This window comes from Cinclus cinclus, chromosome 2, assembly GCF_963662255.1.
Source record: "Cinclus cinclus chromosome 2, bCinCin1.1, whole genome shotgun sequence".
NCBI lineage: Eukaryota > Metazoa > Chordata > Aves > Passeriformes > Cinclidae > Cinclus > Cinclus cinclus.
Window position 1 is genome coordinate 75,572,855 of NC_085047.1, and position 27,966 is coordinate 75,600,820.

Here is a 27,966-nt window from a genome sequence, read left to right on the forward strand (position 1 = left end):
TGCTCACCTTTTTTATTTTCCCAGAAAGTGAAGTGCCTCTGACAGCCTTCAAAAAGCAATCCATAGGGCCTGGGGTGAGAGATTTCTTCTCCTGATTGTGTGTAACAGAGCCTGGTGGAACCTGCAGGTCAGTGCCAGGTTTCTTTCAGTGACAAGCCAAGCAGCACTAGACCTACAGAACATTACTAATGATGAGCTTTAGAGAGCTTTAGCATTTTACCCTAAAATAATGAACAGTATACTTATATTTCATCAAAAAATTTTACAGAGGTGGTCACCAGATACCTATGGTACTTTATGGAGAAGGATATACGAATGGGAAATGAAATAGGAAATGTTAAACTGTGGTATATCAAGGTAAACAGCATGAGCTATGTACAAGGTGTTATTACTCAAGGCTGTGAAGTATTTATACTTATGGGCAATTAAATTAATAAATTGGAAAATGAGAGATTTAAATATGACGATAATATCGAATCCTTTGTTGAACTGATTTAAAATGATTATAGATATTTATTAGATTACTTGGTTTGACATTTCCTGTCATCTATTCTTCAATTTTTAGTACACAGTAGTATGTTGATTATCTTCCACATAGCCCTAAATAAGGAAGCTTGTGAGTGGGATTCTATTTGATATGGCAGGTAATTTAGATACCTATATCCACATTTACTCAGTTTTGACTGTTTTGCAAGGACAATAAGGGTTATATTTTAGACAGATGGTATTTCCATCCACATAAAAATTATGATGATACAACTATGACTGAAAATTCTTGAAAAAAATGTCTATTTTTTATAAGTAGAAAAATGCAGAAGGTTTGCAAAGCAAAGTTCAGTAGCAGAATGTGGGCTTAGGAATATAATAAAGAAAGAAAACAAGTTCAGGAGATCATGCAACAACAATAGGAATGTAAAAAAAACCTGAGGGAGTGGGTTAAAAATGGATCATCTAGACAGGAAGCAACTGTTGTGCTCTATGGCCATATTTCTTTCCCATGTGGTCAGAAATTCAGGAGGAGTTCCAAAGGCTGCTCATGATAGCTCATGTAATGAATAGGTCAAAGGACAGAAGAAGCCTTTTCAATTCTGCACCTCACTGTAGTCATTGCACCATCAAAGACTTCTGATGAATGATGGAAAGTTTCAATTGTTCTGTAAAGACTGAAAAAGGTCTCTGCAGGCATTTCAAATGAATAGAACTGGGGAAAATCACAAGTGTGCTAAAGAGAAGATTGCAAACTCCAAATCCTTGCTAAGGAACAATTCAAAATACAATTTGACCCTGCAGGATATAAATATTCTCTGTTCTGTTTCTTTTCCTACCTGGCTAATTATGTATCACCTTGCAAATTGACATGGTAGAAGCAAAAATCTATTGTGATTTTCTAAAATGCATGTGAAGACAATATGAACATGAAGCTAGGAGTCTGTGTCCTTCCTTACATAATGTAATGATATTCTGTTCCTTTTTTTCAATACCCAGACATCAGAAAGATATTACCAGTGTACAGAAAATTCAATTTAGTTTTGACTAATTGGATATGATAACAAACTTTTGTGCTGAAAGATAAAAAAGATTCTTTTCAATGTATTGAAAGTAATGTAAAGTCAATGAAAGTAAGAAATGAAATGTATTCCCATTGAGGGAGATATCCTGTTATAATTTATTTTAAAATGAAAGAATTTCATTAAGTAAGATAGTGTTAACTAGGATCAAAATAGTAGGAAAAAAAAGCTATTTTAAAAAGTATTCTTAAGCTCTCTTATCTTATGGAAAATACACAAAATTTTATGATAGGCCTGTCCTGTTCCTTTTCCTTTTGTTGTTTTTCGTTTTAAACACAATTTTGTGTTTTGTCATTTAAAATGATTTATTTCAAGATAATTTATTTCAGTGTAGGTAAATCCAGAAAATTGTTTTCAAATTGCATTATTGACCTGGTACAATTCATGGTGGTCTTGTCTGTAAACCAGATGGCCTTTCAGATTTCTATGGGATCGCTAAATACAGAATAAAAGATGAGATAAAAGTCAAACTATTGCATAGCCAACAGAGAACACGTGATTTCTTTTGAATATCTAAAGGGAAATCGTGTGGTAAATGGCATTAGGGTAAATAAATGCTGTAGAGTTGATTTACAAATAAGATATTTTTTAGGTATAGATACTGCCTTTAATTTTGGCACTATCCCAAATAGTTTTCTCAGTTCTTAAAAATTTTATTGCCAGTTGGATTAATTTTGTTAATCTTCCAAGCACGGGAGATGAAGAACAGATGAATCCATGATGTGCCCAATTATCTACTCCTTAAATAGCTCTATTAGTTGAAATAATAGCCAAGAATACTTGATGACTGTTCTGTTGAAGCTGTTTCTTTATGAGGAAAAGATGACACACTGGGACAACTTTTCTTTCCCAAATGAGACTTCCAAACTTGAATGTGTGTCTAGAGGATTGTTCAATAGCTGTGGCTTTTGCATAGGAAGGAGTATAACACAGGCTTTTTGAATTATACAGGATGGCACTATGGTAATTGGACAAAAAAAAAGGTCAAGATTTTAAAATAAAGTCTTTTGAATATCTGTACCATTCCTAAAAGTTCCTTCTGCCATGTTTCCTATTTGAAATGTAACTACAGATGATGTTGCCACACTCTCATTGGCAACTTGTATGACTTTAGAGTGTCAAAACCCAATGCCAAATTAGCCTCCATACAGTGTTGAGTACTAAACCGGCTACCAGATTGGAAATTATTATGGAAATTACCAAACAAGCATTATGGAAACTAGAATTCTTAAAGGCTGGCACTCTTTTTCAAAAATGTTTGTCAACTGATGAGTCTGCAAAATTCAGATTATTGCCCTTATTCTGTAAAGTGGCAAAATAGCAGAAGGAGAAGCAGCTGGAAGAGGAGGAACAACAGCAGGAGGGATCATAAAAACACCAGTTTGGGGATGATTTACACCCTGCTCACTGGCTCCAACATACTACTAATTGCAGAGAGAACTTGAAAGGGGAACATGAGCATGAGAAGAGCGGTGGGAAGCATTAAGCCATGACCATATGTAGAAATGTTTTGATCTGACAGGTGATACAAAAGCATATTTTTGTAATGATCTTCTTGGATTCCTGTTCTTAGCCATATCTTTTTGCAACATACCTGAACTGCTCTTAGCTTGGTAAGGTTGGGATATATGCAAATGAGACCTTAGTGTAATTAGAAATCATAATTATCTGGGGCAAAGAAATCTCAACAACTCATGATTAATTTTGGGACATGAGGAATCTCTATTTACTTTTTCGCATATTAAGTCTGGAAAATGAGTTTTCTTTGCTTGTAGGATGTGCTGTTCTTTTGGCTTAATAGCAAAAATAAGTGATTTGCAGATTAATAGAATTGATTTTGCACGTGAAGGTACTTTTTCTAACGTAACCTCTGTTTTACTTAGTTTGTATTTAAGCCTATAATACAGCAGACCATGGAGACTGTAGTAAACCTATCTACCTTGATGGCGTATACTGAAATATAATGAAGACAAGCATTCTCAGTATTTGCTTTTGGGGTCACTGCTACCTGGGAGAGCTGTAAGGTTGTGTCTAAATGCCTGTAGTGAGGTTCACTTCTGCTCGGGTTTGTCATCCTCACAGAAGAACCTGCTTTTAAAAGAACTGGCTTAGTGTCAAGGTCGTCCAGGCTTTGTTTGATCTTGGTCTCAGTGTTAGTATAACCTGTAAGGATTTTTTGTCTGAAGCTGATGTCAGAATTTTACTGCTCAGACCATGCACTCAGCATATCTGCAGTGTCCAGGATACTGCAAAAACCTGTGGTGCCAAAAATCTGTTCTTACTTGGGGATTTTAACAATTCTTATGATGATAATCATAGGTAATAGTTAATTGATACTGTATAGGCTCTTTCCTCTTGCTTTTGCCTTTATTTCTTTATGAAAGACGGTGTCCATTCTGTACTAATTTTTACCAAATTTAAATTTCACCAAGATGTCTACCCAAACCTACACCATTCAGACCAGCCTCAGGGGCACTCCAGAACAATGAAGATGTGTGAGCTTCTCAAATTCTGTTGGTCCTTGAGTGATCCTAAGAAAAATTCAGCTATGCTTAGAGATTTGGTTGTGTCATACAGCCTTACACTTCTGGAGTGTGTGAGGTGCTAAGGGGGAGACTTCTAGGAGGAGGAGGAGGAGAAAAAAGATGACAAGAAGAAAGATAGGAAGTTTGTTTGGACTCTGTAAGGAAAAAGAACAGGACCCCACATATGCTGGAGAAATCATATCAGGTATTTGAAAAAAAAAAAATTCTGGAAAAAAAGCAAGCAATCAGCTTAGATAACTGGAAAAGGCTGGCAGAATATTTGTTCACATGGCCTGAAGCCAAATGATTTTCTGGCAGATCACTGAGGATAGGATTTAATGGTCCTTTAGATAATATGTAAATGTAATTTATTTATTACAAACATAATAAATTTTAAAAAGAGAGACTGGAAAGCATAAATACACAAATATAAAACGTGATTTTTTTTCCATCCTGAAGTATTTATCTGAAAGTAATAAAGAAAAAAATGATCAAATTAAGATTGAAAGGTACTGGAGTATCTGCATTTCTTGGCAGCCAGTGCTTCTAACAAGGAATGCAGAGGCAGCAGCTGAGACATGAACCAGATTCACTCAGCAGTAGATCCATACTTGGACACTTAGCAATTTCTGTCACCTGATATGTGACTTTAGAGACACAGGTGGAGCATGAACTATCTGGAGCAGTCTGAAAGATGTACTTTAAAAACAAACAAACAAACAAACAAACAAACAAAAGAAAACAGAAGCAGTCCCTGTCAAGTCTGTTCCCAGACACTGAATAAGGTTCTTAAAAAGTTTTCTCTCTAGAGAAAGGCAGAGCAGTTCCTGTGGATATAGGAAGGCATATGTAGGCATGGCAATGGGAATGGGGGAATATGCAGATTTTACTGTGAAAATCAGAAATTATTAAGGAAATATCATTATTATATTTATTATTATTAACTAAATAATAGCTCCTGATGGTTCAGGGAGCATTCCATCCATGCAAAACCCTTTTATGTTTGTTTTTTTTTTTTTTTTTGCTTCTTTACCAAGCAATCCTAATTGGAGATTTTTATATTATTATAATTATATATATCTGTATTATGTGTTTATACTTCAATTAAATATGCAGGTATAGCTGTTTAACTCTGCAGGAGTTAATGCACTATGTAACAGTTTGTTTCATGTTAGCTTCCATGCTTTGGAACTATGAACATAGCATTCACAGTGTGTCCCATGAGTCAGAATAAACTACTGTATAGCTCAGTAATAATCTGCAGGTTTTTTTCACAGCAACAACTGATAAAGAAGGCGATTTTTGCTTGAGAGTTTAAGTGAGATATGTCTCTAAGCAAGAGGAGTGAATTTATTTTTCCCTTGCCGACTTGAAGTTAATTACTGGCATAGTAGCATGCATGAATTGACTGTGACAGCTAATAATGCCTTCAATATCTAATGAATGAATAGAAGAATTTAGTTTGGTATATTTTTACATGGCATTTAAACATGTTTTCATAAAGCAGAATTTTCCTTGAAATATTAGTTTTCTTTTATGCTCTAAAATGTCTGCGCTCTGCAGCCAACAGTACTTTATGGATTTCTTTATATTAAACATTTTATGCTATATGAATATTATAATCTCCTGAAGTACATTTCAGGTGGTCAGTATTTAGCTGATGCACGTTGGAGTCAAGCTCACTAAGTCATTCAGAGGATTGTACCGTAGAGAGCTGTTCCTAGGTCATAGAGTTTTATGGTCTACAATCACAAAATGTGGTGTGGTTGGCAAACCCTGCATTGGTTTTTGAAATTACTGTGCTACCAGTATGTTCCAATCAATGAGAACCTCTGAGCCATGAACTTTATTGATTTGTATTCTCCTGGGTAACATAAATGGCCTTCTTTAAGTCTTCCAATTTCACTATCAAGATTTTTTTTTTTTGAAAACACAGCTTAAAAGAATGACAGGTTTATTTATGCTGTTTCTTTGTCACCCAGCTCTTGCAGAGCCTGAAACAAAAGCAAGTGCTGCTATAGAAATAGAAATCAAACAGCAACCATACTTTTCATTTTGAAACCTTTGGTTAGGACACTTCCACAGTAGTTTCTGACTTCTGGAAATATGTAACATCACATTAAACCTCTTCAACCCTTTTTGAAATGTTTAATTTTTCATTCTTTGGAATGTAATATGTTTTCATCACTTGGAATCAAAGAAGGGAGAAAACAAAATTCTAGTCATCCTATTTTTTTTATTAAAGATGTTTGAATAGCAAATTTCAACTTCATATCTCAAATCTCATCAATAATGCCAAAGGCATAAAGAGCCATGGCTCTGTGGAATGAGTAACTTAGTGTTCTGTAGACCTGTTTCAGTGAAGCTTCCTTCTCCATTTGCTAAACATACAATATTGAAGCAACAGCTCTGTGAGGACTAAAATATAACCAGAAATACCATCTGGATTGTGTCTGCATCAGAGCGATGGAGGTATCTTTAAATAAATATTTGGTTCATGCTGAGCAGGAAAGAAGTAGAAGATAAGGTAATGAATTTTTTTGTTTGTTTGTTTGTTTTTCATTGAGAAAGATCTCGTAGCTGCTGAAACTTAATTATTTTAGATATTTCCAATCCTCAAATCTGGCTGATAAGGAATTACTGGTAGAGAAATTGAGTGAATTAGCTTCCAGAGTGCCATGCTTCACAGGACTGTGTATGCAACAGTACTGCTTCAGAGGCTCACACTGGTTCATTTAGAAAAAATCTGGAGATATCTACACATATAAATATATGTATCCAACAGGACTTCATGAAGGTCACAGAAAGTTTGTGACAGAGCAGGGAATTAAACCAGCCATTTCCCTTAATTCCAGATCGGGTCTGTAATCATGAACTGCTTTTGCTTCCAGGAATCAAGTCATTGCCTGCCTCTGCCAGAGATTTTCTGCATCACAAGTTGGTTAATAAATTTGGCCCTGGTCCACAGAATTTATGTGCACATGGAAGGAGCTGTGATCATCAAAATGCCTACCTCAACAGCAACAGTAATCAAAAACTTAACAGGGAACCAAAAGTTCTGCTTCTGTGTATAGGCAGAATTATCTCAGGAAATTTCAAGCTGAGCAGCTATGTGATTATCTCATGTCAAATACAAACACTGATCATTAAATTAGGTTTTCTTCTCACTAAATCCCCTACAGGCACAATATGAAGGCATGTTCTCAACACACTTATCAAACACTTTCTGGATGAGATCCACACCTAACATTATAATGATAGTCAATTTTATTTTTAAGAAAGGTGGTACCTACCACTTGCTCTGTTAATTAATTTTCTTAAGCAATTGTTCCATTGTTCAGTACTTCAAAAAACCCCATATTTCTAGTTCGGGAATAAAACAGTACTATGCCCATTTACTGCTACAGATTAGTGTAACTTCTTTAAGCACAGTTCAGTCTTGCTTTATTTTTTGCTTTATGCTGTATATAGGAGAACAAAAACTCAGTTTGCATTGAATTCTTTAAGGTGCTTTAAGTGATTGACTGAAACAAATTGTGACAGTGATTTTAAGTCTGAAAATTACTTTCTGTAAGATGTGTAAGGCATGACGTATACATAAGTTTTTATATTGTCTATACCAGTAGACTTGAAGTAATGCCACACATATAGATGCTTTTCTGTACACTTTGGACAAGAGATATTTAAAATTTTCCTCAATTATTCTCTGTTTTTTCAAGTCCTTTATTACCATTTTCCAGTTCAAAATTATAGCTATTACCATTTTCATGTCTCTCTTTGGCTTTTGAGCTCTTATACCTATCAGCTTTGCTTCCATTGCTCCTAAAGTTTATATGTTATATTTTGTTCTAAAATTAAAATTTAAAATATAAAATATGAAATTGCCTTCTATTCTCAACTCTCGTTGGTATTTTATCATACTTATATGATTATCATTTCAAATTACTTTTATGAATGTTTTAATTCGGAAGCACAAGTCTGCCTAGAAAGGTTATTACCTGTATTTCTCCCTCTTTGAACCTTTCCCCCCAAAGGTTTATTTAAGTAAGAAAGTCCTGGTTTTTTATTTGTCTTCCTACCAAATACTCACACCTGTTTGTGGACCAAGTGCAGTCTTTAGAAACATGAATACACAGAGCCAAGTTTCTTTAAACCTTACAAGTGACTCAGCCAAGCGAGTAGAGTTCTCCTAGATCTTCATTATCTGAAAGTGCCCAGAAGCGGAGTAACGTTTATGTGAGGTAACATATGGTGTTGGCATGAACTACAGTGATTGTACTGACAGCAGATAAAATTAAAAATTCAGGAACCTGGGCCAATCAATTCAGTGGTCTGTAAATTACATGATACTGTGATGAAGTTTTTCTCTGCATAATATATGGCTGCACTTTCTCTTCTGCATTGAATCTTCCTATTAGAATCAGTTATTTTGACAGCCAGAAGTGATTGCTGAAGTGCAACTCCTGTACTGATAGCACTATCTCTCTTTTTTATCATAACATATAGAACACTTGAATTTTCTTTAATGTGATTAATACAGTTACATATTCTAGAGGGTGTACATTGACCATCATTTACTCACAGAACTGCCTGGAAAAAGTCTATTACTTGGTAAATGATAAGGCCCAGATGTGAAACAGACTTTTTTCCATACTTTTTTTTTTTTTTCTGCTTACTGACATATAATCACCCACAGAACATCCTAAGCTCCCCAACTATGCCAGTGTACCTAGCATATATGGAGGCAACTATTTGGAAAAATGCTGCTCAAAATGGAATTACACTGCATTCTTTCCTAAATGACTGTCCCATATTGATTAAACCCATCTATGTGTAGTTCCTGAAATCCTATTAGGCAACGTGCTTCTTGAAATCCAGTGACCTGAATTCTGAACATCTCATTTGTCCCTTATTCATCACATCTTAATTTAAAGACATGCCTGTCTCCTAAACAAGGAGTCTGAGTGCTACTGCCCTCCTGTGTTCAGTGATGTCGGAGTCCAGTACTGTCTGACTGGGTTTTTGGAGATACTTTACACAAGGAGATCTTAATGTTTAACATCAAATTTACTTATGTGAAGATAGTTGGCATTACATGTGATTGTGACATAAGAAAGTAATACTGCAATATTCTAAAATCATAATGCGACAAAACAGAAGGATTGAAATACACAGCTGAATCACAACACAAACAAGATTCCCGTTACTGATTCCTGTATCCTCACCATCATGTCATGGCACCAGGTGTCCCCAGCTGCTGTGAAGGAGCATGGGGGTGGAAGCCAACTCAAGCCCATTTCTCTGTTTAAAGTTCCCCTTATTAACTGTGCAGCTCTTAAAATTTTTGTTGGGTTGATGGTGTGTGAGGGTGTATGATGGTCTGGCTAGCTCAGGAAGGATTGCTCTCTCCTAATTATTTGTGGGGGACACTGTTTACAGCCTGCAGACACACTGATACAATGCATATCTGCCAGAAAGGTCACCTTCCTGACCTTGCCATGTTGCAATCAATTTAGTTTTCTCTACAGTGACTGGTGACCTTACCTCCTTCCCTGAGCTCATCTTTCTTACCTTCCTCCTCTGAGCCTTCCATTGTGGTGATGTGTTGGTTGTCACAAGTGGAGTGATGGAGGCTCTTGATAAGCTGAATCAGACTTACACAGGATAATTTCCCCTTCTAAGTTGCCCCTATCTCTCCTCTGACTACAGAAGGACTCAGCAACTGAGCAAACACTATTGGCACTTTTAGACAATTACTTAGGCAGAATTAACCCAGGCCAATCTATGTACCCCCAGATAATGTTCTCCCACTGGAGAGTGTTTAATAGCTGCTAAAGCCCTTTGTCTAAGCAGATCAAAAGTCTTTTTTCCTCTACATTACAATCATTCTGACTGCTTTATTGCACACTATGTTCTGCTAACAGTACATTTTAGCAGGCTATCCCAAGAAATGGTGCATAAAATCCCACTTTGGAGATTTAATCAATTGCCATATTTTCAGTTTGTTAGACATATGTCTGTTCATGAATATACATATGCATTCTCCAGGTATGGACATGTTCACTGTATGTGTGGGTGGTGAACAATTTGTGTGGATGCTAGATGATGAAAATATCATAGAATTACATCCCAAGATGCATCACACAACATACACTGTAAGAAGTGTGTGAGCAGCATAGAGAATTTTCATATCTGTCTGCATTGAAATAGATGCATATTTTATTTGGTGCTTTTCCTGGATTATGTATGTAGACAGTAGCCAAAATCTGCTGGCACTTTTTGTTTGCCTACTAAGTATGAAGAAGCTGATTGGGGTGAACTCAAATTTTGCTCCAAACAAAATGAGCTCTAGTCAACTGGATGTTGTTAATAGAAAATCCACAAGTGTTATAATAAGCAGAAAAAGACTGTTGATTGTTTATTCTGTTCTTTCATACCACATTTCAAAATGTGGTATGTGCAAAATCAGCATTTCAAAATTTTTACTTCCTGCTTATGTAAGAACAAAAATTATTATGCTGTTTATTCCCTCCATCCAAATGTATGTAACATCCTAACAACAGGAAAATTACCTCTTTGTATGCATTGGAAGTGGCAGCATTGTTACAATAATTAAAGTTCTTAACTGATTTTGATTTGGTCAAATAGAACTATAAACTTTTGCTGCATACATCTTTTTATCAGTCACTGAAAGTATTGTAAAATGTCACACATTTCACATTGCAGAAGTATGAAGTCATGAGTGAACATGATTTTGCTTGAAGTTATTATCTTCCATAAAAAAACAGCATACAGCAACAGACAAAATCTTCTGAAGTTCTGTTATTTATGCTTACATATAGAATCTTGTTTTCTCAAGTGATCTGGCTTGACAAAATAGATTGTCATGATGGTACAAATATAATTTCTCATAACCACCTGTATCATATTTTATCTCCTGCAAAATTTTCATTTTCCAAACATTTTAAATCATGTAAGTATGAATTTATGGAATTGCATTCACATTCATTACACAGGTAGCTTTTCAAATTTATTTGAAGTCTTGTCTGGTACAAGTACATGATTATTTTAACCTAAGTGGCTTCCAAAGTGCCCACGTGTGAAATAGTCTGGATATCAGGTCCACACTTCTAATGAATAACCATTTTGATCTTTGTACCTCATCCCCAGTTAACATTGTCCTGCATGTATAATCCTGATATCAAGTAGACATTTTCTAGTTTCCTGAATCTGACTGGGACTTAGTTTTTCCTTCTTGCATTTCTGTGTCACTGGCCATCTTATTATGCCAGCAAAGGTCTCTTGATGTACAACATAGTTATTCAAACATTAGCCACGGATGCTTTCAGAGATTTGCCATTCAACACCTGGCTGTGCAAAGGGGGACCATTTCATGAAGTTCTGGGACTCTGATTTACTGCAAGTCACAGCAAATCTTCTTGGCCTTTTGCAGACAAACCTACACTCACTTTATGTGTGCTTGGAGCTGGCTAAAAGCCAGCCAGCTTCAGTCTGAAAGCTGTGCATCTTTGTTAGCACGGTGCTGCATTCTCATTAGGATTACTAAAGCAGCTTGAGCTCATGTCCCTCAGATCAGAATTGGCTGGCATTTATCCAACTTGGAGCTTGGGTAAAAGAATCTCTCAAAACCCAGAGGTTTTGAGAAAAAGTCTGAAAATTGGAAAAGTTTTCATATGAAGGTTGCAAAAATGCATAAAAACAAACAATTAAAAAGCTCAAACCCCAACAAAAATAAAGCAAGGAATCCAAGGGTTAAATTGTTATCTGATTTATGTCCAATTGTTATTTCAGTGCAGTCATGATTTAAATAAATAACTAAAAAAACCTAATTCAACATAGATGTTAGAAACCACTGCATATAATAATATTAGTATTAGTTTACAAGTATGGCTAAGCATGTTAGGTTTTCCTAGTGCTGTTCAGGGATTGAAAATACTGAATTTTGTTTAATAAGGTACGGTGCTTGTAATGTGCTTTTTTTGCAATACCCCGAGTTAGTAGAATGACCTGTTTGGAGCAGGCACACACACTGTGGGGGATATGCACAGGTCTGAAGCAGCAGCTGTTGGCCAGCTGTGCTACCTGACAGCATCTCAAACAGCACATACATAGCTGAGGGAGAGAAAGAGTCCTTCTGGACACTGTTAATCTTCTAATGAAAGAAAAAGGAAATACTTAAGTGAAATGAGCTAAAAGCTTCTCAGAAAGGGTTCAGCTGTTTAGAAAATCAACCCCTAGCCCAGTGTGTAGCCAAGTTTATGATCCATGCTCTTTGTAAGATAAATCTGTAAGTGTAACTAAAAACAGAACATCTCAAAACTCTTCTATGCCTTCTTCAGTTTATTTTGCACAGCTCTGTGGTGGTCTTTTACTGTCTGTACTCCAGATACCCACCAAAGCTTCTCTCTCACTCCCCTCTTCAGCTGGACAGGGGAGAGAAAATACAATAAAAGGCTCCTGAGTTAATTGATTTTAATGATGTAGTGAAATATGTCTCCTGGTACCATATATTGATCACTGTCTGTGATTAATTTTTAATCAGAATGAGGCACAAGCTAGACAGAAAAAAAAAGTTAAATTCATTAAGCTGATGTTATCCTTAGGAGCAAACTGGCAATCCCCTCCTAAACTACAGTTAATTATATATATAAATTATATTACATATTATTGTATCATCTATTTTATATTAAAAATATATGATCTATTCCTAAAATTCAGTGTAGAACTTAATTTTGTTGAAACATGTTTAGAAATTTTATAAATTATTATTATTATTATTATTATTATTAATCAAATAATATAGACAAACATTTAAAAATATTGATAATTTATTTTTAAATTTTTCCCAGGGTTTGAGGATATTGTATGCAGTAAAAAATAATAAAAAAAATAAATAAATTTTTAAAAAGGGAAATATGTAGTTCCTCAAAGAAGATAAGATAAAAGAAAGAAAGATAAGGCACCTCCCTTACTTGGTAATAGATTTTGTTTACATTTACAAAATTTAAGTAAAAAACCAAAGGGAAAAGCAAATTTAGTATAACTGTGCCTGATAAGAAAATCTTGGCCCTAAATCTAAATTTTATTGAAGAGCCAATTTTTACCTGAGTATTTGGTAAATAACTGGTGTAATTAATGTATCTTTTTCTCTGGGAGCAAGGAAGATTCTGTTGATATTCAGACTTCTGTCATCTCATTTGAGTTTTAAAATTATACAACTGCTTTCTTCTAGAGGAAAAAAATAAACTTCATTCCCATTATGCACTATTTCTTCTTTTCTTTTCTTTTCTTTTCTTTTCTTTTCTTTTCTTTTCTTTTCTTTTCTTTTCTTTTCTTTTCTTTTCTTTTCTTTTCTTTTCTTTTCTTTTCTTTTCTTTTCTTTTCTCTTTTCTTTTCTTTTTTCTTTTCTTTTCTTTTCTTTTCTTTTCTTTTCTTTTCTTTTCTTTTCTTTTCTTTTCTTTTCTTTTCTTTTCTTTTCTTTTCTCTTTTCTCTTCTCTTTTCTTTTCTCTTCTTTTCTCTTCTCTTCTCTTCTCTTCTCTTCTCTTCTCTTCTCTTCTCTTCTCTTCTCTTCTCTTCTCTTCTCTTCTCTTCTCTTCTCTTTTCTTTTCTTCTTTCTCTCTTTATAAACTAGTGAAAATACAGATAAGTAATGGAATAATTGTCAAAGCTTAAGAACTGAGAATTCTGAGTTCCCTTCTGTGCTTTATTCTAACTTCTTTTCAATTTCTTTCTTCAAAATAATCTCTTTTTAAAGATATGCTTAGTTTTCAAACTTTGCCAAAAGGGGTTAGATTGTTCAAAGTCACTGATAGCAACCACCCTACTTGCGTCCATTAAGGGTTGGAAAAGCTTTTGGAAACAGTGTTGAGCTGTTGAGCTGGCAGATCTATAGTAGAATATCTAAAGGATTCTGAAACTGCTTCTTACTCTGGACAATGGCTTTGAATTCATATACTTGAATGTCACTTGCCCAAATTCATATAAAACAAAAGAAGGTTGGGGTCCCAGGGCAAGATATGCACACACCTGTTATGGTGAGCAATGCGTTCATTTGATAATATTGGAGGCTGTTTAGGAAGTTCTTGTTATGTCATTTGGCTTACAATATTACCACCGTATTTTAAAAGCACTCCAACAAATAAATAACAAAACAAAACATGGCACCTTTTTACTTCAATATTTTTCTAAGGTGTGCAAAGCAGAGATATTACAAAAATAATCCTATTTTCAGTTGTGGTCTGCATTTACACTGTCTGCCTGGACAGAGACTTCTTTGAATAGACACACTGAAAGTTCAGGACCTTAAACTGAAAATTCCTTTGAATGAAGAGCGTAAGATTGTGTCTTGATTAAGTCAGAGAACACAGATTGCATTAATACTACTCTCTGTGAATGCTCCCAGCTGAAAAAAAAAAAATCATTGTTATTTGGTGACTCAGTTGTATTCTGAAAAAAAAGTAGTAAGATCAGTGACCTGAATAATGAGTATTTCGGGATGTGTCCTGAATACTTTCGCCCAAAGTTTTTTTTTTAATTGACTTTCACTTTGTTCCTCCTACATTCACTGAAAAGATATATCCTAATTAAAAATATATCATAATGCTCACTCAGAATTAAGTAGGAATAAGCCAAAATAGTTGAACTAATATATCATTCACAATATTGGACATATTAGAATTTTGTGTTACTGTGTGTAGAGCTCAGCAGTTCAGGTGAAATTGCTGTTTCCAAGCTGTGTTATAGTTTACAGCAGACGCATGGCAGTATGCGATTGCCAGCCTCAAATCCCAAATGGGAAGTCCACAACTTTTCCTGAACCTATTCCAGTGCTTCTTTGGACTTGTGATAAACTTTCCCTAATAACTTGTGTTTTAGGTTTTCAACTCCTTCATAGTGAAGCGTCTTTGGTACCCTTAGTCAAATCAGGCCTTGTGCTATAGGGACAGTGCTTAAGGAGAAAGAAAAAAATGGTATATTTTAATTCATAAATTAATAATTTTAATGGTCAGAGTACTGTTGTTTCAACAGTTATTTTACTGACAGACTACGGTCTCCTAAGGAAAATATAAAATTTGGGGAGGAAACACCCCAGTCTGAAGAATGGCCTTTGGATATTGATACTAAGGGCCTCTTATACAATAGTTCTAACTACCAGAGAGGGGAGATAGTTGTCAGTAGCACTGATTAAAAAGAAAACAAAAACACAACCCTCTGGACATAAGAACTTTGCGTGGCTATTTGTGCTACTCCATCTATTTATTGCTTGACTTTATATGGCACTTCCTCTTTAAACTGCTTGCCAAGTTTTGTTTCATCCCTGGCTATTAAAAGCCTATTCCAGGGATAAGAGTGTGGAACAGCTGAATTCCAGCTCAAGCACCAACCACTTTGGGCTTCACAGTTCAAAGGATTTGGCTGGTTTATATGAAATAGGCAATCTGTCAAGTGTTATCAGAGCATGATTAAGATGAATTAAAGAAAAAACAATCCCCAAAACAAAACAACAACAACAACAAAACAAAACAAAAAAAAAGAGGAAGTTTTCTGCTTCCTTTAATTCAGCTTCCTTTAATTCAGTTAGAAACATACTACCAGGGTAGGGAGTAGATTCAGTACTAATGACTGCGGGTTCAGGGTTGCTACTCATCTCAAAATACACTGGGATCCAGGCCATTACAGGCTTCACAAACACAGTTCTTAGTCTGTCCCACTTACATTTCTTTGGTTTATATGGAATAATTTTAGATTGATGAGTTGTAAAAAATGTTTCAGGAATGACCATGGGCCTGTAGCTTAGTGATTAGGATGGCTTGCCAGGAATTAGTTATCTTATTTCCTGCTCTCATGCATACTTCATAATTTTATCCAAGAACTGTAAAGGAAAGACTATGTACTTCATGATATGGGAATTTTTATCGTATTTAATTTCCTCCAAAGCTATTTACAACAAACCACAGTACCTTTTCTCTCTGATCAAAATAATCTGTAAGTGAATGGCCTACTGATGTGACTAACACTGTCAACAGAGGGGAGAATTTCCTGTTACCAGCTCTTTCTTGTGTCACAGCATGAAATAAATCTGAGGCACATCAATCACTTGAATCATTATGTTTAATCCTATCAGTTGACAATGAAGTTAACTCCATGGAATCAATAGAATTAATAAAAAACAACCCACTGTAGAGAAATATTTTTAAGGTGACTTGAAATTTGTATGTATTGATAAACACAAAATAATGTTTAGCTCAAGAAATGTATTATTTTAATATATTATTTTAATATAACGTATATTAATTTCTTTGACTGTGCTGGTTCTTGTGAATCCTCTTTTAATGCTGCTTTTTCTCTCTCTCTCTCTCTCTCTCTCTCTCTCCAGAGATTTTGCATAATAAATTAGTCTGTGGTTTTCCTGACATCAACCAGTGACCTAAAACTTATGACTAAAATGTCACTGTAACACTCTTGTGGTGTGGAAGACCTAGTTTCCAGTTGCCTGTTCACTGTTAAATCAGGAATGCGTAAAGACACAAGTGAAACCCAAGTCCCATGATACTGAAGCATGTTTTATCTCTCAGTGAAATCCCTCACTGGAGGAATTACAATGCTTTTAATATCCAGCCATTTTTTTATTAACATTCTGACCATTTCATGAAACAGAGCAGGGATACTTGAGTTTGGCTTAGTATGTAGATCATAGCAGAAAGGAGATGTCTGTACATGTACAAATACATAATTATACAGATAAATTGTATATATTTTTGCAATATTCATTTAGTATTTTCAGACATACAATATTTGCTGCAGGGTACTGTTTTCCTGAAGAATGTTCTTAGGCAACACTTTGGCTGCCCTTTCTTGTCTTCCTTTGACAGTGTTTCCCATACAGAAGATACAGAAGATTGTCTGCTTGACTTACATTATCCTTGAACCCCTTGTTGCCTACTTGACATTAATTTTTGTAACTGAGGCAATATCACAAGTGAAGTTAAAAATCAAATCTCTGAGAACAGCCTTATGTAGATTGATTCTCTCTTCAGACTGCATACTAAGCAGTCACACAGAGCTTCCAAACTTCTAATAGATGATAGAATTCTTCTTTTGATCCTAAAGGAAGAAAGTGGAACCCTTATTTTCCTTGCTTCCAGCATTTCACTACAATCTATATAAATTTCTTACAAGTTTTCTCCTTCAATTTTTCTGGTTCTGCTAAATATTTCAGTAAATTAAGTACTTTGGTCTTCTTTAGAAACAAAAGGGAGGATAAATCTTGTCATTATCTGTCTTGTTTTCTAGAATGCACTGAACTGTGTGTTTCAGAAAAAAATGCCAAATTATTTGACATTTTATTGATGCTTAGGTATGCAGTTCTATTTCTGAAATAGCTGGATATATAACAATATTTAGTTCTTGTCTTTTCATGGAGACTTCTATGACTTACAACTGAGGAGGAATTCTCATGATTTTAAAATGGAAAACTGAAAAAAACAGAGAGAATAATAGGATTGCTTCAGGAAGCTTACCCCTTCAGCAAGGAGTACCTCAAGGGTAATGCAATCTAATTTGAGTTTAGTTATTTAAAAGTTCAGTATTGTGTCTAGACTGGTTGTCTAGGAGGCATGTCCAATGGAGAGAACTAGTCATCATTTCATCCTACACTATTGCTTTATTTCCCACAGGAGGGCTTTCTTTTTTCTTTCTCTTTCTGTACTCTGTAGGCAATAGATGCTTAGGCAGTAGATACCTGATTTTTAAATAGCTAAAAAAAGTAAGTGGATAATAAAGTTGCTAATAAGTTGGATATGTTGCTAATAATTTTGCAATATTACTTCTTCTTATTAATGGGGCCATTCTCAGGGTGAAAATGTGTGATATTTGTCTAAAAGCTGCATTTTGTTAAGATTTGATTGCATGAGAGTCGCTGCCACACTTGTATTGTAATTTTATTACAATGGGGCCAAACAAAAGTCAATTACAGTCATTCATATGACAACAAAACTGAACCAAGGACCTGGAAATATGACCTTCATAAAATTTAATTAAAATATTCTTACTACTATGGTCCTATGAACCTTTTCCCACTGAAGAAAAAATAAATGTATTTACATGTGTTTACATTTATATCTAAAAGGAAACAATAACTGAATGTGATAAGTAAGATTTGCAAAAAGACACAGGGAAGGGTGGTTGGGAAGAAAGGAAACCCAGAAGTTTATTAAAGCTCTTAAGCCTTGAATACAATCCCTATCTTTAAACAAACATTAGCTATGTCAGCTTTCTTAGCTCATGTATTTATTGATTGTACCCACAAAGGATAAAAAGTGAGTTCATCTTTTTAAAGAAACATTAAAAGATGGCTCCATACCACACATGAATGCAAGAACCTTTGGGCTGAAATGTTCTGGACAACAGTGACACTGCCTTGAACGTGTTTTTATCCTTGCTAATGTCCCCTGTGCCATGAAATGCTTTGTGTATAGTGTTTACACTATTCCTACTCTGTTAGATATTAAAAATGTGCATCTAAAACATACTTTTGCAGTACTGATAGCATTTTGTCTAGCAGAACTGGAAATGGAGGACACAAGTCTTAATAGGCCAGTCCAGATAATTGCACAGTGACTTCCCAGAATATCTTGTGGCCTTCTCCAGAAGTTTGTTGCTTGGAACAGAAGTTCAATTCATTACTCTCCTACTAATGGCTTCTGAAACTGAAGTTCTTCATGCATATGCCACTATCTTTGAGTGCAACTTTATTTAAAGTCCACATTCTTTGTGACTTGTCCTGAAATACTTAAAAACGTATCTGTCATGGCTCTCATGGAGGGTAAACAGCATCAAAGGTTAAGGCAAATGTACTTGTCTTTGGTATACGGCTAGTTAAGCACCAGTACAAAATGAAAAGTTACTTTAGTGTAATTGCTGAAATACGGCATTGTACAAAATACTTAATTTCCCATGAAGATTAAGTAACACTAGCACATAACTGGCATTATAGTGTAATGTTTGTTTCTATTATTTAATAAAATACAGCATGCTGTAGAATTTCTGATACATAACTCTGTATTTGTTCTTCATATGAGCTGTTCACAGTGCTCTGAGAATAGGCAATGTGAGTAGTTTGCAAATCAGGGAATGCAAATGCTTCCAGCAAAGGTGCTGTGAATAATAAAGCTGTGAAATGAAAAAAAGCTATGGGTTAACTGCTGAGCAATCTTCTAGTTGCTGAGAAAAATCTTATCCAATCCAAACTGTGGAGTAATCCAGAGGACTGATTTCCCTTCCATACAGATGTATATGATGTAAGTATGCTTGAATAAGTGTAAAACTGGTTTGAATTAAGAGACAATTATATCCAGTATCTCCTCAGGAAAATGTTATATTCTCGAAGTAGCACTGACAATGGAAACAGATTACACTGAAGTGTTTTATCTGGGAGAAAATAAACAACCCAAACCAACAAAATCAAAACAGCGAACAACAAACAAGGAACCCCCTCCTGTCGCCCCATGTCCCCTCCCAATTACTATTAAGCACATGGGTTTCAAAAACCATTTAAAATAAAAAGTGTCACCTGTTGCATAAACATCATCGAGTCCTAGTTTGCATCAGCACCATAATTCGTCATGTTTAGATAAATTACGAAGACAAAATGAGTCCAAAGCCGCAGAGATGGATTGACCACTTACAATGATTTATTAATAATCCACCAATACTTGGCTCAAACTCTAGGTATACTTGAACAACAGACAAGGAAGTATAAAACACAATTTTTTACTGCATGGGATTTAATTCTTTAGAATAAACAAGGAAAAATCTGTCATGGCTCATGCCAGTGAATTTGCTGAAATAGCACCTCACTCTTAGCATTGCACAGTGAGTTAAGTTGATTCCTTCATATGACCTTTATTTGCCAAAGGATCTTTTTTCTTTTATCAATAATCATATTCAAGTTCTTTATCTGCTTGATAGTCCTTCACCAGAACTTTACTCTCATTTTGTGCTATTTTTCCATAAATTACCTCAGAAAAATCCCCCCAACCATTCAAAAATAAAGAACGGATTGTGAAAGTGCACTTTTAACATCATTTGTAGTGGTGTACTTCTTATGGGGCTGTGAGATAAATATTGACTGTGTCACGTATCAGTTTCAAAATTACCACATGCATTCCAGGTCCCTGGAGGACCCTTTGGTCTATGTACTGAAGCATTATGTTGGACAAAATATGGCATGTCATACTTCTCTCTTCAAGGTTTGGTGTCCTACAAAATGTCACAGTTGTATGACCCTTTTGCCATTTCCAAGCGGAAGTATTTTAGTATACTATACGGGAAGCAAGCCTCTCAATTTTGCACTAATTTGGCTTGACAGCTTTGTATTTCCAAGTTGCTTGAATTGTTTTTCCAAGGTAATTCCTTTTGTTTTGCCAGCTACTTGCTATAAACATTTATGTGCTTGTTTATGGTAATTAATATCTCTCATGTCCTTGCTCCATTAAATGAAAGTACACTAGAATTATTACAGTTGTTAGAAGATTTCTAGAATACCACAAGAAAAAGGAGATACTGTTGTCCTCATTTATCTAGATTTAGTGCACTTGCATATGTCTGCTGTTTAGTTATTTTCTAATGTAATAAGAATTTATTTTCTCAATTTTAAGCATGTGACTTACCCAAGGCACCTAGTTTAAATGAAATATCTGTCTCAAAGCTCTTATTTTCTCTTCAACAGACCTTGCAATTACTAGAACACATTTATTTGTTAAGGTGCATTACAGACATGTTCTGTCATGCTTTTTGAGGTATTCATTTTGCATCGCATATAAGAAGAGTGTCTCTGTCCAGAAAATAGCAAAATACTGCAGGGATAAGTACAGATAAATAGTTGTTACAGTGATTACCTTAATTGACAAGAAGACTAATTTCCATGGCATCTTTCAAGTGAGAATTCTTCAAAAGCTCTGTAATTTTTGAAACAGTATAAAATTTGCTGTGCTAGAAGAAAGCTTTAAAAAATGAATTTTCAATATGTAGGTTACAGCATTTTTTCTTCTGAAGAAAATTTAGCTTTTAATAGAAGTTACATTATTTGCAAAAATTATAGTCTGACTTAACAGACACACACCCTGTGGAATATTTCAGATGCATAGTAAAACAATCCTTCTAAATGTATGTTCCATGCACAGCAACTGGAGACAAGTTGATGCTGTTGAGAGTCTCTAGAGGGGAGACCCTAAGGCAGCCTCGGGGACATCATTAGCACTTCTTATGGCTTATTAAGGACTTATTTTTAGAAGACACAGCCAGCATAAAAACTATGACCAACTGGCTTCCAACCACATACAGAATCCTCTCAAAAATTTCAGTGTTCAAATAAAGACCCTGGTAGAATTTCGGGATTTATGAGCTTTGAAGAGCTCAAAAAAGTTTTGTAGGATTAAATCATAATGGAAATTATTGCTAAGAAAAGATTTTATACTGCACAAAACAAGAAACAGGACTGGGCCACACTTGGAAATTCATTGAAAGAAATACTCTGAAAGACTCTACAATACTGTATTGCATACTTCAGTGTTGTTCTATTCATGTGAACCTAGTTTCAAATAGCTATGTTAAAATGAAAAACCTGTTTTAAAAAGAGTATTAAAAAAGTCACTTAGTCTTCAAATGTAATATTGTTGTAAAGCTGATCTGCTTTTTTTTTTTTTGTTTCCTTTAACAAGGCAGTTCTGGTCAATGATAAAAAATTATATACACATCTTTTTAATGACGTGTTTTAGCCTAAATAATTATAGAAACATTCTTTTTTTTCTGAAGAACAAATAGTACAACTTCTTACTCAGGCTTTTTTCCTCTCTTCATGTTTAACAAGTGTATATGCAATCTCTTTTTTTAGACATATAAAAAATTGCAGGTCTAAAATAAATTCTCATTGAAAAATTCAAATATATTTTATTTTATTTTACTGTAATTTTTATCAATTAAAATGTATTGAAAATGTCTAGGGCAAATGGGATCTGTCCTAGAATTATTACAAATACTGTCTCTGATAGCAAGGTGTAAGATACATTTTACAAACTTTCTGAAGCTAATTTTGCAATATCTACTCTTAAAAACTCTGCAAGACTGAAAACTAGCCAGCACATCAGCCTTAGCTCCAAGGTTTTTTTATTATTGCAGTGTCTTTGATTTGTTCCACTTTTCTAATTAAAATTTACACCACTGAACACTCTTACTCATTTGTTGCTGCACATGTTTATTTTTCACTTGTATTGAGGTAATTGTTAATTTCTCAATTAACGTTACCGAGAATTTTGAAATGCACAGCCATGATGAAGATGCTAACAATAGCAGGTGTAAACCAGTAATTATCAGCAATCATAAGACAAGAAAGCTGAGAAGGAGTTATTAAAATTCATATACCATGTCTGAAATAAAATGTAGTGGGCACACTGCGCTACTTTACTGTTCTTAAACACAGTGAGACTGTATAAATACAGGTGCTTGCTTGAAACTTGTAAGTGCCAACAACCTAAGTTCTGAAGTCGTTTAGAATTCACTTAACATGAGAAGCTGAACAAAACAAGTCCCTTAACAAGGTCAGTACATGAAGGCTTACTTTTAAAAACTAGAGGATACAAAAAAGAAAATCCATTCCATGAGAGAACATTCTGCAGAAGATGCAGCTTGGTTACTTTATCAATGACAGTTAAAGGAGATGAAAACATGGAAGGTAAATACAGTAAATAAATATACCATTTTAAAAGTTGTTTGGTCTCTTGAGCATTATATTGTCATCATTTGGATCTTCCCAAAGAACCCAGTGGAAGCAAACACTTATTTAAAACAAGTTTCCTAGAATTTCACTGCTTACTTGAAGCAGTCAGATGAAAACCAGCATTGCATCATTTATATCAAATTGGTTTCAAATAGAGAAAATTAGGTTGATGGAGAGAGATTTCTCCATTGCTCATCGGGTGATGAGGAGTTTGTGATTGTTTTCTGTTTACTGTCATGGAGACTACTTGAATGCAGTAAGATTTCATTTGAGATAAAATATCACAAGTAAAGATGAGAATCCTAATGCCACAAAGCGATTAACAAAAAGAGCTTTGTCAGGCAGTGTCTCTGTACAGCTGCACCAGCTATGGCCCCACTGAACACCCTACAGCTGTGTGACTGCCTGAAACACGCCAGCATTTCAGGGGTAAGGCAATGTACCCCAGTGTAAGCCTTTCACAGCCAGAACTGTTGTCTCGATTTTATGACCCTGTAACTTGACACTTTAATGCAGAGATTCCTGGGTAGCTCTTGGTAGTGGCAATTGACCCAAGCACTGAAAATCACAAGAATCACACCGAATCATAATCAAGCTTGGAAGAGACCTTTAAGATCATCTAGTCCCACCATCAAACTAGGAGCATTATTACCATAAGCCAGTGACACATCCATACTCCTCTCAAACACTACCAGAATATTTCCAGATTTCCTTCCTACCCTCCAGCAGGACAACTCTCTCACATAATTTGGAGTCATCTGTGAGCTGACTGAAGCTGTATTTGAGCCACTTCTCCAAACCATGAATAAAGATGTTCAACAGGACGGACTCCAGTACTGATTCCTGGGGAACACCACTGGTGACCAGAAGAAGGCAGTGACAGCAGGTGATGGTAGCAGTTGAAAGAGATACATCAGGATGGTAAACTTGCTAAAGTGGAGAATATCACCAGGTCTCTTGGGAGAAGTTTGACTTTCAATGCAGTTAGGGATGCTCTGGACATATATACTTTTATATATACTTCTATAATATATTTTCTGTCATAGTACACCCTTCATTACTTTAATCTCCCACTTGAAACACGGTCAAAGTGCCTAAAAGTAGCTCGAAGAGGAAAATCATAATCAGTTGTTGAACATGTACAGATCTTCCTGAAGCACTACATCCAAAATGGCTGAATCATACAAGAATTGATATGTTTATTCCTTCTAATAGCTTTTCCAGCTGTATGTACCAAGAAATCACTGATAGCAAATAAACCATGGTTTCCTCTTTCATCAGAGATCTTGAGAGAATCAGAAGTAAACCCCACCAATTGTATTCATAAATACAAGACAGAGTAATAGGTAATTCATATGAATATTCATATACTGAGCTCAGAAAATGGGCACCTTGTTATTCATCACTTTAAAACATGTTTATAGAATACAAATATATTAGTTCTTGGTTTTTTTTTTACTAATGCTGATGAAAATGAATAGTACTTGGGGACCAAGTCTGCCTATTAAAGGGATGTGATACATTACCATGCTTGTACAGAAATGAGCACAGATGGCGGATCTATTATTTCTCCAGCAAGAAATTCGTCATTTTTTTCCCCAGGATTCAAATCTGAGCAACACTTGCTTCAGTCAGACTACCTCGGTGGGGATCCTTAAAATATTTTTCCCATTACTTGTACATTAGGAGCTAGAGAAACAGAAAGTGATTAATGCCATATTAAAACTTTAAAATGAATGTAGTCTCTCAAACCAAGAATCTGAGACTTTTATATTTACCCCACCCCCAAATAAAGAGAAATAAATTTTGCATGTAAGTGTGAGTCTACAGGGATGAAGTTTTGTGTACCATGCTCAGATTCCCAATAGCCTGTTTAGCTTGACACATCATTTCATTTACATTAGAGTATTTGAAGATTTTAGATTTATAGACATTTGTTAATTAAACACAATTATGTGGAGTATGAAACAATAGCTTGTAAGTAATTTATAATTTTTGTTGGCAAAATGTACTATTTCAAGCAATGAGTAGATTAAACAAAAATACGTTGACTTTCATAATCTTACTTTTATGATAAGAATCAATAAAGCAATGTTTCAGAAGGTATTGTCAATGCCTTATTATATACCTGAAGAAAGAAAAAAGGTGTTCAATCTGCCTTATGACTTCTCAGAGCACATAATTACAACAAACTCAAAGTTAAATGAGAGTTTTTAATGTCAATTGGTCAAAGCTGGATCATCTTGCAGTGAAATCAAATTTAATATGGGTTAGGATTTCCAATAACAAGCAAAATGCAAACATATATATTAATTTACTTCAATACATTAGGGCATTCATTACACGCTGTGTCTACCACTCCTTCCTCCTCACACTCTTCTCCTGCTCCAACATGGAGTCCATCCCATGGGAGTCACTTGTCCACGAACTTCTCTAACATGGGTCCTTCTTCCAGGCTGCAGTTCTTCACAATCTGCTCCAGTGTGGGTTTTTTCTACAGGGTGGAGTACATCAGGAGCAGGCTGCTCCAGTGTGGGTCCTTCCAAGGGTGACTTGTCAGCAAACCTGCTCCAGCACAGATTCCTCTCTCCATGGGTCTGCAGGGCTGTTTCTCTCATATTCTCAATTAGTCTCGTCCGCCTCCTCTTGCTCAGCAGTTTTTCTCCATTTTAAATCTGTTGTCACAGAAGTACTACCACCATCACTGATGGGCTTGGGCTTGGCCAGCAGCGGGTCTGTCTTGGAGCTGGCTGGCATTGGCTCTGCTGGACATGGGGAAAGCTTCTGGCATCTTGTCCCAGAAGCCACTCCTGCAGCCAGCCGCCCCGGGGATTGCTTTTGCCAAGCAATCCAAATACATTTTGGGCAAAATATTCTTCCAAATTGAATTCCATTTAAATGAATCTTAAGTTTTGAAATTTAGCTCTTCATTTTCCAAATGTGATGGTTACTCCCTGCATGTTCCTGGGGGAGAACTCACATCCAGAACCTGGAAGATCAATTTCAAGACTGAAGTCTTGGAATGCAAGTTAAAAAACTCTCAAAGGAGTAAAAACTTTACAAATCTTGAATTAGAACAAATCACTTCAAAAGTATAAGGGTTTTTGGAGACAAATATCAACTCCTTTAAGACTCAAGGTGGTAATGTGGTAAATATCTAGTAAATTTGATTAACCAGAAAACTTTGGAATATGTAGTGATTATACCAATATTGAGTCCAAAGAGTTGGTATATAAGGCCTGTTATTTTCTCTATTGACATAAACTTGTATGTTAATTGTGATATTCTGGGGCCTGTTACAGACAAAAAATGTCAGGAGATTGGGATGAAATGTGTCAGTTTTCACAGGGCAGGATTTGAAGAGTTTGGGGGCAGTCAGTGTATTTGTGAAGGTTTTAGGTGGAAAGGTGTACTGTTCTGTTTGGTAATGTTGTGGCGGATAAGGGAGCCTGCAGGCAGCAGAAAGCAGGGAAAATAACAAATTCATTCTGTAAGCCCCAGAAAGGATCATGCCAGCTGTTGGTGAGAGAAAGGTCAGTAGTGAGAAAGAAGGTGTAAAGGTGCTAAACAGCAAGGAAATAGGAAAAAGTAATACCAAGGTTTTTTTGTAGCAGTACCTAGTGATCCAAATATTTGTTCAATGCAAATAGACTTAAAGATGTGGTGTTATCAAGTGCTAGTGTGCTACTTGTCACTGTTTCAATGTGTGTCACCTCTGCTTCAGCTTCTTACCTTTCCCCACTCTCAACTGAAAAAAGGTGAAGAGGAGTTTAGAGAGTGTTGACTCTGAAGAGGTTGGAGAACATGATTGAAACTCCTAATATCAGAGCCACTCACAATACAGCATTACTTTCTCAGCTACTATCTCTCGTGTGAAAGAAGGGAGTCAGTCCTACAGCAAATTCCAGCTGTGCAACACTTCTGATTTCATTGTAGAAATTGCTGAAAAAGAAATTATAATCAGTCTTGAATGAGTCATTGCCAAATAATTCCCAGGTGAGTTAAACTAATAAAATAGTAGTCTAGGGAAGTTTCAGCTTCTGCACGATTTATTTCTCCCTGCATGGTTAGAGAAATGAATATCATTGAATTTTTAAAAAAAGAGAGAAAAGGTATTCTTTTGCACAGTTATGCAGTTCACAGGCAAATGTGTAATAGTTAGGTTTGCAGCATTTGAAAAAAAAAAGTGTTAATTGAAGAATTCTGAGTGACAGAAAGTGAGAACACGGATTTTGCATGCTGTGAAACAGAACGAGATCACTGGATAGAAAGGATAGATATAACCTTCAAGACTTTTTATGGTTTTATGGTGTGAAGAGAAATTTTGGTGTTGCATTAAATTAGCATGTTGAGTTAAACCAGTTGCTTTTTCTGGTCACTGCAGCATTGTTCAGCTGGAGTTAATTCCTTTTTTATTTTTATATATTATTTTTATACAAATAACTGCCAAAGAATTTTTTCGAAGGTTTTTATGTTTAATTTTAATTTTTTTCACACTTAGAATTACCAGAAGATTTGTTGACCCAGCCCAAATTGCTGCATTAAACAATGACCCAAGACCAGCAGACAGAGTGCAGATTTTATACACACCCCTATACAAAGCTTTGAAAAGGGCTCCATTGCTCCAAGACAGCACAGAAAGCTGTCTGCTGTAAATCAAAATAAAACCTTTTCAGGAATATGAGCTAGTCATTTATTCAGTGTGTACACTTTCTCAGGAACATCCTAAATCTCACTTAGGATGATATTTAAGTAAAGATCAAGGACAAAATATTGTTGTTATGTGGTAACCTTGTTTTACTGAACTGCATTCATTGTTTAGCATATCTGCAAGCTTCTCTGCAGAGTTAAGTGAACCTGTAATGTTTTTCATAAAAGAAATTCTGCAAAATTTGTATATGCTGTGTTTTCTGTGCTTATGTGCGGATCTAACAGGCAGGAATTAGACATTTACTCTGATAAGGTTATTTTCTCTCTTTTTCTTACAGCATAACAGCTGGCAAAATACTTTTGAGACAGAGACATATAGAGTTATCCTCTCATAGAGTACACTGAAAAAATATAGCATATGGAGTG

General features: G+C 35.3%; 1 protein-coding gene across 1 annotated transcript in view; it reads left to right on the forward strand.

Moving 5' to 3' along the window:
- The window catches only part of GPC5 (glypican 5), a 575,796-nt gene that overhangs the window by 157,960 nt on the left and 389,870 nt on the right, over window positions 1-27,966 (forward strand). The window lies entirely within an intron of this gene.